The 16119-nt window shown below is 43.3% G+C and overlaps 1 long non-coding RNA gene across 1 annotated transcript; it reads right to left on the bottom strand.

Moving 5' to 3' along the window:
* Nucleotides 1-2582: 2582 nt before the first annotated feature.
* On the bottom strand, nucleotides 2583-3167 carry LOC122921224. The gene is made up of 3 exons (XR_006387010.1): nucleotides 3110-3167; nucleotides 2816-3031; nucleotides 2583-2736 (listed from the first exon to the last, which is right to left on the bottom strand). It is a non-coding gene; the product is annotated as an uncharacterized LOC122921224 (long non-coding RNA).
* Nucleotides 3168-16119: the final 12952 nt, after the last annotated feature.

Genomic DNA, 16119 nt, shown 5'->3' with positions numbered 1-16119 from the left:
AAGTGTTTTTTTTTATTTTATTACAATACTGGCACATGATGATGATGATGATGATGGGGGGTACTTAATACTGGCTGGCACATGATGATAATGGGGGGGACTTAATACTGGCTGGCATATGATGATAATGGGGGGGGACTTAATACTGGCTGGCACATGATGATGATGGGGGGGACTTAATACTGGCTGGCACATGATGATGATGGGGGGGGCTTAATACTGGCTGGCACATGATGATGATGGGGGGGACTTAATACTGGCTGGCACATGATGATGATGGGGGGGACTTAATACTGGCTGGCACATGATGATGATGGGGGGGACTTAATACTGGCTGGCACATGATGGGGAGGGGGACTTAATACTGACTGGCACATGATGATGATGGGCGGGGGGACTTTATACTGGCACATGATGATGATTGGGGGGGCGACTTTATACTGGCACATGATTGGGGGGGGCGACTTAATACTGGCACATGATGATGGGGGGACTTAATACTGGCACATGATGATGATGGGGGGGACGGGGACTTAATACTGGCACATGATGATGATGGGGGGGCGACGACTTTATACTGGCACATGATGATGATTGGGGGGGGACGACATTATACTGGCACATGATGATTGGGGGGACATATCAGATATTTACATTACAATTCATAACAGTAGCAAAATTTGTTATGACGTAGCAAGGAAAAAAATGTAATGGTTGGGGGTCACCACAACATGAGGAACTGTATTAAGGGGTCACGGCTTTAGAAAGGTTGAGAACCACTGTGCTAGAGCATCACACACCCCTTCCCACTACTAAAGGGAAATATTTCTTGTGAAAAATAGAGCCAATGTATAAACAGACAGAAATCAAGTTATTTATTTAGAACAACACATAGGACAAAATATTGTGCACAAAATAAAGTCTCTAAATCAATACAATGCCACGTGGACTTATTATATAAGGATATCCCATACTATATAAATCAGTATACCGTGCTTGGTGTAAAATAAATTACTCTCACACATACAGGTGAAACTCGAAAAATTAGAATATCGTGCAAAAGTCCATTTATTTCAGTAAGGCAAATTAAAAGGAATCGCATTAATGCAGCTTAAAATTTAAATTTTGTGAAAAGGTTGAATATTCTAGGCTCTAAGGCCTCTTTCACACGACTGTTTTTTTTCACACGACTGTTGTCCGTATACGGAAGCATTCATTTCAATGGTTCCGCAAAAAAAACTGAATGTACTCTGTATGCATTCCGTTTCCGTATTTCCGTTTTTCCGTTCCATTGAGAGATATAACATGTCCTATTATTGCCCACAAATCGCGTTCCGTGGCTCCATTCAAGTCAATGGGTCAGCAAAAAAAACTGAACACATACAGACATTTTTGGGCGGAACCATCTATTGAAAATGTTATGCCCAGCCCAATTTTTTCTATGTAATTACTGTATACTGTATATGCCATATGGAAAAACGGAACTGAAACGGAAACACAACGGAAACAAAAAACGGAACCGGAAAAACACGGCCCGCAAAACACTGAAAAAGCCATACGGTCGTGTGAAAGAGGCCTAAGTGTCACACTCTAGTCAGCTAATTAATCCATACCCCCTGAGCAAAGGGTACCTAAAAATTGAGACTTTGGGGTTTCATAAGCTGTAAGCCATAATCATCCAAAACATAACAAAAAAAGGCTTGAAATATCTCGCTTTGCATGTAATGAGTCTCATATATTAGTTTCACCTTTTAAGTTGCATTACTGAAATAAATGAACTTTGCACGATATTCTAATTTTTCGAGTTTCACCTGTACATACATGAGATAAGAGATAATATTCTCAGCAATGAAAGTAGCGATTGTATCTGTGAAGAGGAAAGAAGAAGAATTTATCAATTAATCTTCACACTGTTCTGCAGCAAATAAGAAACACAATTCACATTCCAATATTTCAAGTCTTTGTACTCAAAATATTCCTTCCTTTATGCAATCAACCTTTAACTTAGTGTGCAGTCTCAAATAAAGGAATGTTTTCAGTATCATCTATACTAGGACAGAGACTTATCTATGCGATTAACTCTTCCAGACACATGAACCCCTACTTAAAAGGGAGCCATGATTAAAGTAAAAAACTGAGTAACTATTTTATACACATTATTTTACTTAGCTCTTTAACTTTATGCATACAATACCTGCTCTTATCTATTTCACTGCCACCCAAACCTCTGTCTCTGGTACATTTATGCTTCACATTATGATTAAGAATCTATACTTTTTGTTCTGAAACCAGAACTGTTTCAGAAGAGATTTTCTATCTTCTCTCAAATATTACTAGGGTAATAAAGCTTCCTTTCTGAACATTTTACACAGAGCCTTAACAACTGGGCACCTTTCCTTATTAGCTGTTGATGAACTATGATATCTACAGCCTGCAGAGTTTTACTACTCATATTCCTGCAGACTATCAAACTGCTTCAATGATCTATACGGATATACTGTATATTTCCAAAACAGGGGAGCCAAGGGAGCCCCTTTACAATTTTTTCTTTTTTAACAGTTGTTAAAAATATTTACCTTCTTGGTGCCATCGCCTTTCGTAGGAAACCCAGGGCCGCCGTATGGATGTATGGGATCCCTGAGGCTCCTCCGGAGCCACCCAGGGCCTGAACCTCCTTGTTAAAATCCCTCCTGAAGCGGTCCCGGATAGATCGCCAACGCGTTGTATCCAGTTTGACTATAGAAAAAAAAAACATAAAAAATAAAATCAGCATGATGTAAGGAAAAGAACAATATACATTTATTTTTTTACTTACCATATTTCTCCTGAGCCGCCGCATTTAGATCCCCCAGGTCTCAAAAATTTGCACACAGATGTCCCTCCAGAGCCGCTGGGCCCGATGATGATCAGCGTGGTGGCGGTTGGAGTGGTCCCATAATGATGGACGCGCATCCACCGGTTGGATGAGGAGCAGGTTATCTATGGTAGGAACCCCGAACTCCTCATCTTCCCTGGTGGAGCCTCTGGAACCCTGAAAAAAAGGAAATACAAAATTAAATGTAAATCCTAATACAAAATGCAAATTAAAACTACTTAATTCAAGACTTACACGTCTACGACCGCCACGCTCATTCCCGCGGACTCTGGAGGCGACTAGAGGATCTTCGCTGGCGGCTCTAGGTGCAGATTGCTGAAACAAAAACAAAAAATGTTTTACAGAATGTATTTTAATAATAAAATTAATTATATATATATATATATATATATATATATATATACAGTACAGACCAAAAGTTTGGACACACCTTCTCATTCAAAGAGTTTTATTTTTTTCATGACTATGAAAATTGTAGATTCACACTGAAGGCATCAAAACTATGAATTAACACATGTGGAATTATATACATAAAAAAGTGTGAAACAACTGAAAATATGTCAAATTCTAGGTTCTTCAAAGTAACCACCTTTTGCTTTGATTACTGCTTTGCACACTCTTGGCATTCTCTTGATGAGCTTCAAGAGGTAGTCACCTGAAATGGTTTTCACTTCACAGGTATGCCCTGTCAGGTTTAATAAGTGGGATTTCTTGCCTTATAAATGGGGTTGGGACCATCAGTTGCGTTGTGGAGAAGTCAGGTGGATACACAGCTGATAGTCCTACTGAATAGACTGTTAGAATTTGTATTATGGCAAGAAAAAAGCAGCTAAGTAAAGAAAAACGAGTGGCCATCATTACTTTAAGAAATGAAGGTCAGTCAGTCCGAAAAAATTGGGAAAACTTTGAAAGTGTCCCCAAGTGCAGTCACAAAAACCATCAAGCGCTACAAAGAAACTGGCTCACATGCGGACCGCCCCAGGAAAGGAAGACCAAGAGTCACCTCTGCTGCAGAGGATAAGTTCATCCGAGTCACCAGCCTCAGAAATCGCAGGTTAACAGCAGCTCAGATTAGAGACCAGGTCAATGCCACACAGAGTTCTAGCAGCAGACACATCTCTAGAACAACTGTTAAGAGGAGACTGTGTGAATCAGGCCTTCATGGTAAAATATCTGCTAGGAAACCACTGCTAAGGACAGGCAACAAGCAGAAGAGACTTATTTGGGCTAAAGAACACAAGGAATGGACATTAGACCAGTGGAAATCTGTGCTTTGGTCTGATGAGTCCAAATTTGAGATCTCTGGTTCCAACCACCGTGTCTTTGTGCAACGCAGAAAAGGTGAACGGATGGACTCTACATGCCTGGTTCCCACCATGAATATATGACACTCTGAGGTCCCCCCTTGCATCCCCCCTCCCCATTGAAAAGCAATTAAGGTGTTTGCTTAACACATTTAGTTTAGATCAGTCGGCCCAGGACCGGGCCCTGGGAGATATGTTGCCGGGCCGCAGAGGAGAGAGGAGCGCAGGCGCCAGGCTCATGCGCGGCCGACGCGTACATGTTGCCAACATCAGTGGAGACGGAGGGAGGGACGGAGAGAGGGAATCCCTCCCTCCCATGACGCGGCCGCTGCAGAGCCCAATACAATGAGCGGGCTCTGAGGCGCCGCACCACTGCCACCAATGAATATGTCTCTAATATTAAAGTAGGAGGAGGGACAGGGGAGGGTTTACCGCTGCACCGTCTCAGCTAGTGTGCTCGGCGAACGGCAGCAGCGGCACCCTCCTCCTCCTCCTGAGTCTTGTGTTCTCAGACCAGTCCCCAGCCATTAGTGATCTGGAAAGCGCAGGTAACCACACACTGTCCCACAGATGGGGTCACCTATTATTAATCTGAGGTACATGGTGCTATTACATTAGTACCCCATGTACCTCAGATTAAAAGTATGTGGCCCCCAAGCACATCATCAAATAATGGGCAACATTGGGTTAACCATTAATATGAGGCACATGCAGGTCCAAATTGATAAAACAATGTGCCTCATATTAACAGCATGTACCTGATGCCATTAACCCCATGTTGTCCATTATGTTAAGCGGGGTACTTGACGAGGTTGCTATTAATATGTGGCACATGGTTTCATCAATTTAGACTCCATGTGCCTCACATTAATAGCCAGTAACCTTATCATACTGTAGTACCTAACACCAGCCTACACATTAACCCCATGCTGCTCAATGTCCATTATGTCAGGAAGCACTTGCTGGTGTTACTATTAATATGAGGCACAAGGCTTTATCAATTTAGACTTCTATTTGCTTCACATTAATAGCAAGTGACCCCATCAAGTACCTCCTCACATAATGGGCAATTGATACTTTGCAAAAAGTAAAAATTAAAAAATACTCACACGTTAACCCCATGCAACATCTTAATATCTTAATATGCACCTTGTGTTTTGTCGTGCGCGTGAATCAGTCAGCGCCGACCAGCACCCCCATAAACCCCGCCCACCCCCTAAGCCCCGCCCCAGACCCCCCCCCCCCCCACGCCACCCGGTCGCTGGAAAAATTGTCTTACATGAAACTGGTCCTTGGTGCAAAAAAGGTTGGGGACCACTGGTTTAGATAACATGTCTCATAAAGCATGTGTGTCAACTCTACTACATCTGTAGCTATGGGTAAATTCATGGTTCACTGTGTTAATAAACAGCCTGTTTAAAAACGCACTGCATAACCACATATGTTATGCTTTTTAAATAATTTTTTTTTTTCAAAAACTGTCCCTTATTGGTATTTAAACACACACAGCGTTATTGGAAAAAAACTGTGTCTTGTTCTCAACAAAAACCACTGAGTAATGAGAAAATATGATTGATAATGTATCTAAAAATCTATAAGAATTCACTGCCTGTATAGATACTAAAATTGAAAATAAAAAATATTTATTATTGATTGTTAAATATTAAGAACTTTATGATGGGCAAGTGCCCTTGTATCACAGGCTCTAACCTCTAAACAGTTGAGTCCCTAAATTTTTATAGGATGGACTACATGGTATTTACAACAATACAATCAGTGTATTGTTGTGAGTTTAGAGGTATAGGTAAATAGGGCTTTGTGCAATTTCCCAACACCAGGGAACATTGCGTTCATTCCCCACGTGTTTTATTATTCATTATCTTTATACAATGTGTGTTGACAGCTAGCACATTGCATCAGCTTCTATTCTGGTTATTCAGCAAATTTGATTCATAGTGTCGCCTAGTCATATCTGAAGCTCCTGATGATCTGGTGCCTACCAGAGAAACGGGTTGAGCATTATAGTTATATTGCTAAAGTTCCATACACACATTTTTGAATGTATCTATCCTGGGCAATAGATCATAATCACCATCAGGGATCCACTACCCCACCAACTCTGGTGAATGTGCAAGAATTTAAATACACAAGATCTAGGCCCAGTACCTATTTTCCTATACCTCTAAACTCACAACAATACATTGATTGTATTGTTGTAAATACCATGTAGTCCCTCTTATAAAAATTCAGGGACTCAACTGTTTAGAGGTTAGAACCTGTGATACAAGGGCACTTGCCCATCATAAAGTTCTTAATATTTAGCAATCAATAATAAATATTTTTTATTTTTGTATCTATACAGGCAGTGAATTCTTGTTCTCAACAAAAAGTCCTAAAATTATGCCATAAAACAGTGGTCCCCAACCACCAGGGTGTGGAACAGTGTTGGGCTGCGGTCCATCTGGTATTGGTCCGTGGAAAATGCTGCAGTTGAACGGAGGGGACAGGAACTATTGTTTTCTCTGCCCCACTGTTAAGCCTTATAGGCTGAAGGCTGCCCCCCTGGAGAGGGGCTATATTTAAGGGGACCACTACTTGGGGGGCAGTAAAGATGCCGCTACTCTGGGGGCACTGTGTTTTAAGAGGCCACTACTGGAGGGTACTTTTACATAAAAAGGACACTACTGGGGGGTATTTTATATGAAAAGGACACTAATGGGGGGCATAAAAGGAGGCAAATAGGTGTTTTCAATTATGCTGAAACAAGTTGTGGTCAAAAGACATCATCTGTGCAGGACTGAGAAAAGAACGAAAGAGAACGATTCCAGCCAGAGGAGACATCACCAGTAGTTCACTGAGTAGGGACCTAAATAAGAATTCACACCCTATACGATGAGATAATGATAACCTATCTTAAGGATAGGTTACCATTATCATTTCCTGGAAAACCCCTTTAATGGGAGCATATGTTTGCCTGTGTATGTATATATAAAATATAATGTATTTATATTACACTACTCACAAAAAGTTTGGGATATTTCGCTTGTGGGTGGCATTTCAGGATGAAACTAAATGCACTGTAACCTTTACAGGTGAACTCAATGTGACCTTCTCTAAACTTTTGAATGCACATGTCCAACTGTTCAATGTTTCTGTACTTTTTTTTTTTTTAAGAATTTTTTTTTTATTTCTCAAAGGAAAGACATATATAAAGTACAATTCAAAGCATTGTATGTTGGTTACAAATCATTTTCATGAAACAGACATTGATGCCTAGTTAGACAGTAAAGATTCAAAACAATTTGACCCTCAACGTCAATTATTCTCAAAACCCTTCATTTAAGTGTCCTCCCCCCCCCCCCACCCAGATCTGAGAAAGCCTAACCCCCCTCCTCCCAACCCCAAACCAAAACTAACTTTCGTCCTGCCAGAACATTCACCATACCTCTTGACAGACATGGGCTAAAGGTATTATGCCGACATACTGGTAACATCTCGGACAGTCATAATAAACATGTCATTGTGCCAAACGACCTAGCGTCCCTTTCAACTGCTCCTCTAGGTACCACTTTGTTAGTGTGAAAGGTCTCATGATATTCTCAATTTCGGAATCGGAGAAGAACTGTCTCAGAAAGCCACTCCATTTCTTGAGAAATTTGCCTCCCTTCCCTTCCTTATGTTTTATTACATCCCCTCGCTCCAAGGTCAGTAACTCTTTGAGACAGGCTAAAATGACATCCCTAGAGGGGACCGAAGGCCGGAGCCAGTGTTGTAAAATGCTCCTTTTGGTTACCATACAGAGTGCATGGAAGAGGGTCGGCAGTCTACGTTCCATAGGGACCCCATCCTTCAGTTCCTCCCAGTAATGAAATAAAAAGATCACAAGGCTCAACGGGACTGTCAGATTCCAACTATCCTTTGATATCTGGGCCACCTGGTTCCATAGGCTTTGTATTTGAGGGCAGGACCATAAACTATGGAATAGGTCGGTGTGCATTACCTTACATTTTAGGCACCTAGTGATCCTGTCCGACCTATTGGGAGCTGCCGGGAGATTAAAAGCATAGATGGCATTATGCATTATCCTGAAATGTGTGTCCCTCCAAGTTTCATTTATGACTGAGTTCCTCAAAGCCCACCATCCCTTCAAGATCTTCTCCCCTGCCTCATCGTCTTCTAAGATACGGGCCCATGGGCGAAAAACCAGGAGTGGCAGACCGTCTCCCAAAATCTCCCGTAACTGGGAGTATAAGAGAGATATGGATTGTGGGCCTGTACCCTTCAATGCTATCTTGTCAAATTCATTTGTCGTTATTTCCTTAGAAACATCTCTCTCAATCTATCGGTCAGGAATTTACTGACCTGGGTATATTGAATAGTTTGAAAAGGACTCAGGTGAAAAACGTCCCTAACTTCCTGACATGATAGCCATCTATTCTCGGTCTTATGCAGCAACTGCTGGGCCCTTAGTATTCCCTTCTGTTTCCATTCCTTAAACAAGGCATTACTCCTTCCCTGCTCGAATTCCGGATGTCCCCACAGGGGCAAAAATTTCGAGACCCTCTGACAGTCGCAAATTCTTCCTAATAATTCGCCATGCTGCCCAGGTGTGACGGAAGATAGTCTAATTCCGCAAGTGCATGGGGAGGGCTCTCAAGGCCGTGTGTAACAGGGTGCAAGGATCCCAAGGTGCGCAAAGTTCCTTCTCTAAAACATAGTCAGAGTGAAAACTTGTGTGACGTAGCCAGTCAATAATGTGTCTGAGAAGACACGCATGATTATATATTCTAACGTCAGGCATATTCATTCCCCCTTTTATTTTTAGGGCCATCAGCTTCCTCAGACCTATTCTTGGTCTCTTTCCCTTCCAGATAAAACATGCCACCTCACCATGAAGTCTGCTGACGTCCACATGTTTAATCAGCAAGGGCAACGTTTGAAGAGGGTAAAGAAGTCTGGAGAAGCTGATCATTTTGACTAAATGAATTCTGCCTAGTAAAGGTAGGGGTAGATTCTGCCACTTACGCAACTCACAAGTCACCTTGTTTAGGAGAGGGGTATAGTTTAGACCATACAAGGATTTTGCTCTGGGACCTATCTTGATTCCTAAGTATGTAATGTGGTCTTTAGCCACCGGTATCCCACCTATATCACTCCTCGACTTCAATCTTGTCCCCCCCTCCCCAGTTGTAAAAGAGCACACTTGGCTGTATTTATCTTAAAACCTGAGAACTGACCAAATTCTGCTATGCTGTTCAGTACTGCCTGTAGATCTGAAATGGGGTTTTCCATAAATAAGAGTATGTCATCAGCGAAAAAGATGGCTTTCAGTTCAGAATTCCCTATTCTAATACCCTTAAAAATCCCACCCGAGTGCAAGCATAGGTTCCCCTATGCAAGCTAAAAGGGTCAGAAAGAAAGCCCTGCATGCCTATCCTGGCCATAGGAGTTGTGTATAGCTGAGAAAGGTACTCCCTGAAAGAGCCCCTCACCCCAAATTTGTCCAACACCCTCCATAGCCACTCCCAGTGTACTTTATCAAAAGCTTTCTCAGCGTCCAGGGTGACTATGGAGGGTGTCGATCCCTCTCCCTTTCTCCGACCCACCTCATCCAAGACCGCCAAAACTCGGCGGATGTTGGTGACCGCTGATCGATTTCTGATGAAACCAACCTGTAGTGGGCTGATCAGATTCGGGAGGATGCGTGCTAATCTGTTGGCCATAAGCTTCGATAGGATTTTAACATCCTGATTGATGAGAGATATCGGTCTGTACGACGCGGGGTCCTCTGCTGGCTTACCCTCCTTAGGGAGCATGAGTATATGTGCCATGTTCATTTGAGCGGATAGCCTTCCCCCCTGTAAAAGGACATTTCCCAATCTAGACAGTACCGGTGAAATTTGTACTTTTAGGGCTTTATAGAAGTCACCCGAATAACCATCAGGTCCCGGTGCCTTATTCCCAGGTAATTGTGATATCGTATTCAGAATTTCCTCTTCCGTGATGGGCATATTAAGCTGATCCAGATCCTCCTGTGCGACCATTGGGAGATTTAAGCCATCTAAGAAACTGGGGTCTATCGATACATTATCAGGTGGTCTACTATACAGGTCTACTATACGGTGGGATCGGACCTCAACTTTCCTACAGAGTCACGCAAATGGGTGATTGGGGTTGTTTGTCTACGTCCCTTAGCCAAATTGGCCAGGAGTCTACCAGCCTTATTACCAAACTTGTGCAGCCCCAATTCCCACTTAGCTTTATGAAAGCTCTCCTTTCTCGTTGCCCAAAGCTCAAAATCCCCCCTAGCTGCAATCCATTTGTCTTTGTTCTCTGGCGTTGGAGATTGCACAAAAGCCCTGTAGCAACTCTGGACTTCTTGACTACACTTAATGAATTGTGCCTTCGTAGCTCTCTTGAGACCTGTTATGTTTGCTATCAATCTGCCTCTTAGAACGGACTTGCCTGCTTCCCAAAAAAGTAGAGGGTCAGATTCATGCTCCTGGTTGATGGTGCTGTATTCCAGCCACCAGACCCGTAATAATTCTACAAAAGTCTCATCCTCAGCTAGGAAAGACGGGAATTTCCAGATATATTCTGCCCCTCTCGGTTCCATATCCGCCAATGTCAAAACCACTGGCGAATGGTCTGAGATCACCAGATTTTCAATAAATACCTCACTAACTCTGGAAAGAAGTTCTGGTTTAGCAAACCAGTAGTCTATGCGAGACCATGAATTTTGTGCATGGGAAAAGTGGGTAAAATCTCGTTCATCCGGATGTGATATCCGCCAGGTATCCACCACAGCAATGTCCTCTGTAAGAGAAGACAAAACCCCACTTCTCCCATGGACTTTTTTCCTCACCAGCCCTGACTGTTTACGGTCCTCGCTTTCCACCATTGTGGCATTAAAGTCCCCTCCCACCAGTATGTTGCCCACAGGATCCGCCAATATCTTGTCTCTCAGGGAGGCAAAAAAACGACCTTGCATTACGTTGGGTGCATATATATTATACACGTTGAGATTCCTGCTCCCATCTTTCATTGTTAGTACCAACACCCTGCCTTCATCATCTGCAGCATAACCTTGGATCCTATGCACTAAATTCCTATGTACCAGAGTGATTACACCCGCCTTGCCCTGTACTGCTGGAGACCCATAGACCTTTCCCACCCATAGCCTTGACATTCTCATAAAATCCGCCTCTAGGAGATGCGTTTCCTGCAGAAAGGGGAGCGCAGGCCCTTGACGTTCCAAGTTATAATCTTAATCATTTCCCCACATTTTTAGTAGGTTCTTCCCCCCCACCGCTGTCACATGAATGAGACTTAAAGATTGGCAGGACAATTCTAACATAACTAAAACATGAAAGAAGAACATAAAAAAACATCCCTGAGTAGCCTGTGAAGGCAAGTGAACAAAACATCACATCCTGGGCTTCACTTTTTTCTGGTACCATCTTACATTCCCACAAACTTCCCCCTGGTTAGCTTACATCGGAGGATTAAAACCACCAGATCCATCAGCCCCCTCCTTCATTTCTTTCTCACCCCTTTATGGAGGCGTTCAGGTATGAAGCATAAGATCCCTCATTTTCGCTGCTTCCGCTGGTTGCTAGACGAGAAATGCAGGACCTCTTCTTTCCGTTGCGACTTGTCACGGGAAGTCCCTTGCAAACCAAATTGTGGACTCTGTGATCCTTTTATCCCCTTTTCCGCCGGATCCTCAGATTCAGGGATATATGGGCCTTGTGAAAAAAAAGCTGTAGCATCCGAGGCGTTATTAAAGTTCCTATAGACTCCGTCTGCGCACTTCACTTTTAAAACTGCCGGATACAGTAGTTGGAAACGGATTTTCCTCTGGAACGATGACGTGCATATTTCACTGAAACCTCTCCTTTTCTTTGTGATCACTGCCGAGTAATCATTGAAGAGCATGATTTTTTGCCCCCTATAGGTTAGAGGTTCTTTTCGCGCCCTAAAAGCGCGTATAATGTCCTCCTTGTCAGAGAAATCAAGGTACTTCATTATGACCTGTCTGCCCCTCTGCAGACGATTAGATACCTCCTTGGATCCCCCAGGAGGGCTCTGTAGTGACCCCAATCTATGCGCTCTTTCCACTTTGCGGGGAACCGACAGTCCCAGCGATCTGGGGAGTTCTGACTCACAAATGTGTTTAAGCTCTGAGCCCGGTATGTCCTCTGGGAGACCCACTAACCTGAGGTTACTGCCACGTGAGCGGTTTTCAAGGTCATAAACCTTATCTTTTAACTCATACACCGTCTGCAGCAGCGTTTTCATTCGCGATTGCGTGCCTTGCATATCTTCTTCCACGCAGGACGTCCTCTGTTCAAGTTCGTCTATGCGGTACCCCTGCTGATTGTAAGCTTCCTGCAGCTCTGTAAGGGATTCCTGTATCGTCGCTGCTAGCGTGGATTTGAAATCAGGTGCCAGGTGGGCCGCAACCTCTATTGCCAGCCTCTTGAGATCCGCAGCTGGTAGCGGGGTATGCTGGAACAAGTCCTCCTGTGAGGATAGCAGGGGCTGATTCAATTCAACCGCCCGCGGCGTGGCCTCAATCTCGGCCGCCATCTTGGCCTCTTTATGCAGCCGCTCCGGCCGCGACTCGTCTCCGTCCTCCGGCTTCTTCCCGCTACGTAGCAGGTACCTCTCCATACACGATGTGCTGTCTTCCGACACTTACCACACTTCGTGCGGTTAATTGAGCCTGTAGGCAGTGATCGGAGGGCGAAGTTGTCTGGGAAGGTGGCGGAGCTCCGCTAAGCGCGTCTCCTCATACCAGCGCCGGAACCGGAAGCCCGTTTCTGTACTTTTTGCACAACTTGCTGTTCTCTAACAAGGAGCTTAATGGCAAAATTCACAACAGGTGTTTGATGCATGAATTGCCCAATACATTTCCTGGCTTAATTACAATTAGTATTTAAACAGTCCTCCTCAAGTCCTCATCATGTTGTTCAAATTTTGACATCATGAGACCAAGACGACACCCAACAATTGATCAACAGTACCAGGATGTTCTCAGACGGAAGTGGCAACTGAGCTTAGAGTGTCACAGAAAGTCATCAGCAGGTTGCAGCAGAGATACAGAGAGACTGGAAAAGTCACAGAAAGGCATAGAAGTGGACATCCTTTGGCCATATCCCACACTGATGACCACTTCATTGGGAACAATGCCCTGCGGACCTGGATGATTAATGCCACACGACTCCAGGCACATTTAAGGGAGGTGAGAGGCACTCAAGTGTCATGTCAGACCATTCAAAACTTTTTACATCAGCTTGGTCTGTGTGCTAGACGACCTGCAAGGGTACCTGACCACAGACGTCATTGTCTTGCATGGAGCGTCTACGTTGGATGAGGGACCAGTGGGCCTTATTGCTGTTCTTTGCTGAAAGTCGATTCATGCTGAGCAGAAATGATGGCCACCAATGATGTTGGAGATGTCAAGGAGAGCGCTATGCATCAGCCACTTTTGTCACCAGACGAGCTTTTGGTGGTGGTGGTTTTACAGCGTAGGCAGGTGTGTCTAGTCAATACACAACTGCCCAGCACTTTGTGAATGGTTCAGTGACAAGCCCATACTACTTGAATAACATCATTAATCCAGTCATTGTGCCTCTGCATGAACAGCACAGGTCTAATTTCATCTTCATGGACAACAATGCACCAGCTCATCAAGGTCACATTATAAGGCAACGGCTGCTGGAGACTGGGGGACCTCAAATGGAGTGGTCTGCACTAAATTCTATTGAAAACCTATGGGATCAGCTGAGTCACTGTGTAGAGGCTCATAACTCTGTACCCCAGAACCTCAATGACCTGATGACCTCAATGACCTGGCAAAAGAGTGGGATGTCATGCCTCAGCAGACAATAAGTCGACTTGTGAACCGCATGAGATGTCGTTGTCAAGCTGTAATTGTTGCTCACGGTCACATAACAAGTTTTTGAGACTGACATTTTTTGTGGGGTATACCCACCACTGTTGTTGGCTTTTGTTTCAATAAATCGTTTGAGATGAGGAAATCACCATTGCATGCTTCTACTTAAATGCCCTACTTTCATGATATAATATCACTGTAGCGTGAACTTTTTACGTTATATACTGTGAAAATATATATATATACAGTGGGGCGAAAAAGTATTTAGTCAGCCACCAATTGTACAAGTTCTCCCACTTAAAAAGATGAGAGGCCTGTCATTTTCATCATAGGTATACCTCAACTATGAGAGACATAATGAGAAAAAAAAATCCTGAAAATCACATTGTCTGATTTTTAAAGAATTTATTTGCAAATTATGGTGGAAAATAAGTATTTGGTCAATAACAAAAGTTAATCTCAATACTTTGTTATATACCTTTTGTTGGCAATGACAGAGGTCAAACGTTTTCTGTAAGTCTTCACAAGGTTTACACACACACTGTTGCTGGTATTTTGGCCCATTCCTCCATGCAGATCTTCTCTAGAGCAGTGATGTTTTGGGGCTGTCGCTGGGCAACACAGACTTTTAACTCCCTCCAAAGGTTTTCTATGGGGTTGAGATCTGGAGACTGGCTAGGCCACACCCGGATCATGAAATGGTTCTTAAGAAGCCACTCCTTCGTTGCCCGTGGGGTGTGTTTGGGATCAATGTCATGCTGAAAGACCCAGCCACGTTTCATCTTCAATGCCCTTGCTGATGTAAAGAGGTTTTCACTCAAAATCTCACGATACATGGCCCTATTCATTCTTTCCTTTACACGGATCAGTCGTCCTGTTTTTTTTTTGCTGAAAAACAGACCCAAAACATGATGTTATCACCCCTATGCTTCACAGTAGGTATGGTGTTATTTGGATGCAACTCAGCATTCTTTCTCCTCCAAACACGACGAGTTGAGTTTTTACCTAAAAGTTCTACTTTGGTTTTATCTGACCATATGACATTCTCCCAATCCTCTTCTGGATCATCCAAATGCTCTCTAGCAAACATCAGACGGGCCAGAATATGTATTGGCTTAAGCAGGGGGACACGTCTGGCACTGCAGAATTTGAGTCCCTGGCGGTGTAGTGTGTTACTGATGGTAGCTTTTGTTACTTTGGTCCCAGCTCTCTGCAGGTCATTCACTAGGTCCCCCTGTGTGGTTCTGGGTTTTTTGCTCACCAATCTTGTGATCATTTTGACCCCACGGGTTGAGATCTTGCGTGGAGCCCCAGATCAAGGGAGATTATCAGTGGCCTTGTATGTCTTCCATTTTCTAATTGCTCCCACAGTTGATTTTTTTCACACCAAGCTGCTTGCCTATTGCAGATTCAGTCTTACCAGCCTGGTGCAGATCTACAATTCTGTTTCTGGTGTCCTTCGACAGCACTTTGGTCTTGGCCATAGTAGAGTTTGGAGTGTGACTGTTTGTTTGAGGTTGTGGACAGGTGTCTTTTATACTGATAACAAGTTCAAATAGGTGCCATTAATACAGGTAATGAGTGGAGGACAGAGGAGCCTCTTAAATAATAAGTTACAGGTCTGTGAGAGCCAGAAATCTTGCTTGTTTGTAGGTGACCAAATTCTTATTTTACCGAGGAATTTACCAATTAATTCTTTAGAAATCCTACAATGTGATTTCCTGTATTCTTTCCCCCCATTCTGTCTCTCATAGTTAGTGTACCCATGATGAAAATTACAGGCCTCTGTCATCTTTTTAAGTGGGAGAACTTGCACAATTGGTGGCTGACTAAATACTTTTTGCTTCACTGTATATATACAGTACAGACCAAAAGTTTGGACACACCTTCTCATTCAAAGAGTTTTCTTTATTTTCATGACTATGAAAATTGTAGATTCACATTGAAGGCATCAAAACTATGAAATAACACATGTGGAATTATATATATAACAAAAAAGTGTGAAACAACTGAAAATATGTCATATTCTAGGTTCTTCA

The sequence above is a fragment of the Bufo gargarizans genome, chromosome 11, assembly GCF_014858855.1.
Source record: "Bufo gargarizans isolate SCDJY-AF-19 chromosome 11, ASM1485885v1, whole genome shotgun sequence".
Taxonomy (NCBI): Eukaryota; Metazoa; Chordata; class Amphibia; order Anura; family Bufonidae; genus Bufo; species Bufo gargarizans.
Note: the sequence above shows the minus strand (reverse complement) of the source record. Positions and strands in the feature narration are given on the sequence as shown.